Source organism: Etheostoma cragini, chromosome 9 (genome assembly GCF_013103735.1).
Source record: "Etheostoma cragini isolate CJK2018 chromosome 9, CSU_Ecrag_1.0, whole genome shotgun sequence".
Lineage (NCBI taxonomy): Eukaryota > Metazoa > Chordata > Actinopteri > Perciformes > Percidae > Etheostoma > Etheostoma cragini.
The window spans coordinates 2,773,562-2,778,055 of record NC_048415.1 but is presented as its reverse complement, the minus strand read 5'-3'; the positions used below and the strand labels follow the sequence as shown (position 1 = coordinate 2,778,055).

The 4,494-nt window shown below is 39.3% G+C and overlaps 2 long non-coding RNA genes across 2 annotated transcripts; one reads left to right on the top strand and one right to left on the bottom strand.

Annotated features, from left to right (window-relative positions):
• On the top strand, positions 1–2,364 carry LOC117950408. Its single transcript, XR_004657881.1, has 4 exons — positions 1–45; positions 216–315; positions 978–1,368; positions 2,235–2,364. It is a non-coding gene; the product is annotated as an uncharacterized LOC117950408 (long non-coding RNA).
• Positions 2,365–2,481: 117 nt separating this feature from the next.
• LOC117950410 lies at positions 2,482–3,664 on the bottom strand. Its single transcript, XR_004657883.1, has 3 exons — positions 3,648–3,664; positions 2,906–3,024; positions 2,482–2,784 (listed from the first exon to the last, which is right to left on the bottom strand). It is a non-coding gene; the product is annotated as an uncharacterized LOC117950410 (long non-coding RNA).
• Between the last annotated feature and the right edge of the window lie 830 nt (positions 3,665–4,494).

The window sequence follows — 4,494 nt, the reverse complement described above, 5'->3', positions numbered from 1 at the left end:
GCAGAAGCAGTTGTGCAAGCCCTGGACTTTAAAGGAGAAGTGGTGGTATCCTTTTGATCATGCTAAGTTAATCAATGTACGCTTCAAATCAAAGTTTTTAGTTTACAATATAAAATCCATGTTCCAGATTTTAGCATCTCAACACAGTAAACCTTCATATTGAGTCAGATTTCTAACCATTAGTTCATGTAGTTTCCTTGACCTTTGATCTCTAGTTTGATACCAGTAAAGCAGACGGCCAGTTCAAAAAGACAGCCAGCAATGCAAAGCTGCACCGCAACCTGCCGGACTTCACCTTCACACCCTTCAAAAAAGGTGTGTGTGTGTGTGTGTGTGTGTGTGTGTGTGTGTGTGTGTGCTGCGAGATGAAGCATTCATAGTTCAGAGTATAACAGGCAGATATATTGGATTACAGATGATGTACAGTATGTGACCTGTGATACGCCATATTTTGCGCCAGTAAAGACTTGAAAATAATGAAGAAAAAATCTTTTTCCATTTAATCCATTTATATTAACATAGTTTTTAATTTCGGAACTTATAATGATCATATAACATAACCGTATAATTGACGAATTGCCTTGAGAGTTATGTGGCTATCAAACGTGTGCAAATCAATCCTTTTAGTCATAATATAATAATGGCAGGCCAAGAGGGCCAATTGAAATATTCTAAAACAGGCAGTGGTTTAACCGGGCAGAGGGCAGTGAATGTGCTCGTGGAGATCATGGATGGGCAGCGAGGTTTTGCATGTCATCAATAAAGTAATTTGTCCAAAACTATACAAGCCTTGACGAAAGTCTAATCTAATTCTAGACTCTGTGTGTGTGTGTGTGTGTGTGTGTGTGTGTGTGTGTGTGTGTGTGTGTGTGTGTGTGTGTGTGTGTGTGTGTTTTAGAAAACCTGTTAAAAATTAAAAGAAGCATGTTTTGACTACATCTGCTGCCTGTCTTCACTTCTTCTTCTTGTTTTAACAGCTTTAAAGGAAACCTGTGATTGGTTTGTTGCCAACTATGACACAGCCAGGAAGTGAACACTCTGCCAATCAATTAGGTACAAAGTCGGGCGATCTATGACCCGCTTTGTTGGAAGAGGTGTAGAGGGCTGGAAGAAAGCAAGGTGGCTCATGTGCTAAGGTAGATGGATGTGAGTGGATTGTGTGTTTGTTAGATTCAGCCACTCAATGAGCTAGACTAAACATCTCACTTCAAGTCTGCAACACTTCTCTTTATATAATGAATGAGAAACAATTTGTCTACCGAACTGTACGTAGAATTTTGTTCACTATGGCAGTGTTAATTATAAGTAAAGTTAATTGGGAGTTCAATCTGTCGGTTTTAGTCTTTTTCAGCATTTTCATCACTTACAGTGTACACAGAAAGTATTTTGTTATGTTACAGCGTTTTTACAAAATGGATTCAACTCATTTTTTCCCTCAGATTTACACACATAACCCATAATGACGACATAATTTTTTTTTTTATGTTTGCAAATTTATTTGAAACAGAACAAAAATATAAGTATTCACAGACTTTGCTCAATGCTTTGTCGTGGCATCTTTGCAGCAATAAGAGCTTCAAGTCTTTTGGAATATGAAGCCACAAGCTTGGCACAACTATCTTTGGCCATTTTCACCCATTCCTCGTTGCAGAACCTCTCAAGCTCCATCAGGTTGGATGGGGAGTGTCGGTGTACTGCCATTTTCAGATCCCTCCAGAGATGTTTAACGGGATTCCAGTCTGGGCCTCTCTAGAACATTCAGAGTTGTCCCGGTGCCACTGCTTCGATATCTCGGTTGTGTGCTTAGAGTCGTTGTCCTGTTAACAGATGAACCGTTGTCCCAGTCTAAGGTTTAGAGCGCTCTGGAGCAGCTGTCTTTGAGGTTTACAGACAATTCCCAGACAATCATGCTGGTTTTGCTGTCTGACATGCATTGTTAACTGTGGGACTTTGTTTCCTTTTTTCCTACATCATGTCCAATCAACTGAATTGACAGGTGGACTCCAGTTAAGCTGTAGCAACATCAAGGATGATCAGTGGAAACAGAATGCACCGGAGCTCCATTTAGAGCTTGATCGCAAACGCTGTGAATACTTACATACAGGTGACCGTTTTATTTTTAATACATTTATACAATACAGAATTAAGAAAAAAAAAGTGATCCATTTTGGAATAAGGCTGTAACAATGTGGAAAAAGTGAAGCGCTTTGAATGCTTTCCGTATGCACTGTAAGTCTTAAAGGTTTTAAGTTTATTCACTGTATTTATTGAACAAAAATGTTATGTACTGTTTGAATAGTGGATTGGATGTCTTTTTACTCAGTATGTTTGCACTGAGCAAATTAAATGATTTATATCAGTAATTCTTAAGTGTCTTGGCTGAATCTATATACGTAATATGCCACAGGCTAAGATTTCTGACAGGTATTTGAGAAGTAAAGTCCAGACTGATTCATGGTAAAGAAATAATTTATTAACTTACAATAACATCACAATAAGAGTTGATAAAACTTTTTTAGAGAAGGCACTATCAAAAAAGTTGCTCTATTTGAATACAGACAGATCCATGGGTTATGACATTATGTTTACATATAAAATTAACAGTTAAACTTTAAAGCATTTAAAACATCTGTAGTCTAAAGAAAATGCAGTGCTCATTTAGCAACATAGGAGGTGAGCCCCCCCTCATGGACTCTGCAGTAGTCCTGTCCTGGCACGGCTCGCTTCTTACAGACCTTCCCTGTTTTTGTGATACCGTTGCACAGCTGACGGCCTGATATTGAGCTGCTGCAGGAAATAAAAAAAAAAAGAAGGTAATCATTTTTTGGTTAAAAAAGGCCTCATCCATAATTAGCACTTGCTTGTTAGCGTTAAGGCATGCATGTGATCAGTCTAAAACCCTGACCTGTTGCTGAGTGACGGGGTAGGACTCGCACTTCGGGAGTCGTTCATGGAGTCGTGCGAGTCGATTACAAAATCAAAAACACCTCCCAGGTTTCTAAGGGGGATATCGGCAACCCGAGCCTACAAAAAAACCCGCAACATGTGTGAGGGCAAATTGTATTAGTTTATGAGGTACTGAATATTAATCTTAAGTTTTCTTTCATATCATTGTCAGGCAGAAACCTTGTATCTCCATATTTTGTAAATGTAAATGTGATGTAAATGTGCTGTATTTATATAGCGCTTTTCCAGTCTTAACAACTGCTCAAAGCGCTTTTACATCTACAGGGAACATTCACCATTCACACACATTCATACACTGTGGCCGGGGCTGCCGTACAAGGTGCCACCTGCTCATCAGATAAACATTCACACACATTCACACTCCGATGCGCAGCACCGGGGGCAACTTGGGGTTCAGTGCCTTGCCCAAGGACACTTCGACAATGACTGCAGGGTCGGGGATCGAACCACAAACCTTCCGATTGGCAGGCAACCACTCTACTACTGAGCCACAGCCGCCCCAATAGCATTGATTTTGTAATCAATGCTATTGGTCACTGTCTATGACGAGTCCATTTTGTCTGCGGTAAATAGCTCAATGTTTTAAATTAGCCTTTTTCTTCATTTCTTGAAAAAACAGTTTGACATACAAAAGGTTTTCACCCAACATCGGGGGTATGACATCAGATCAATTTGCTCACCTCTGAAAGAAGTGGCTCAGATGCTGTGTTTTTTTTTCTCTCTCTCTTCTCTTATCCTAGGAGGGGATAAGAACATTTGTTGAGAAAGGGTTGAGACAAAAAGGGGAATAGAGGCCTTTTCTGTTTTTGTTTACTTTTATAATGGAATAAATATACTTCATATACATTTAAATTCATGTTTTTTTTCAGTCTTTTGTCCACAGTTTAAAAGTGTAGATGTTACAATGATTCATGGTGTATTTTTGTAAATTTGGGTCCCGGGGGGGACACACCAAATTTCTCTTTTGGGTCTTGAGCTGAAAAAGTTTGGGATCCACTGTACTATAGACTAATATTAATAAGTAATATTAATGGACAGAACTTGTGTGACATCACCCGTTGATTTGTGGATTTGTTGTTTTGTCAGAGATGGACATTTGAGTTTCAGGTGGATTTGAACGTGCTTACAATTGACAAACATACAAGGCGTGTATTTTGTTGGAATCAAACAACATAAAGACAATTTCTGAGCAAGAAAACGTGTGAGTTATTTGCACGCAGTGTGGTGTGGTCACCAGTTGATCTAGCTGCCTCTTCATTTTCAGAGACGCTGTGTGACGTTTGAGTTAATATGAAGCCATGCCCAGCAGCACCTGAGACGATGCTATGGCGCGTTGCGTTGGGCCCTTGAGTCTTATATATTTTCTCACCACGGCAGCTACGAGTTCGAATCCAAATTGTGACTCATTATTCATTTTTTTTCTACTTTTAAAAGGGCTATATACTTTTCTACGTGACATGTGTTTACTCAAACAGGCTCTGAAGACGAAAAGGTGTATTTAATAAAACGTATTCTAGACATTAACAG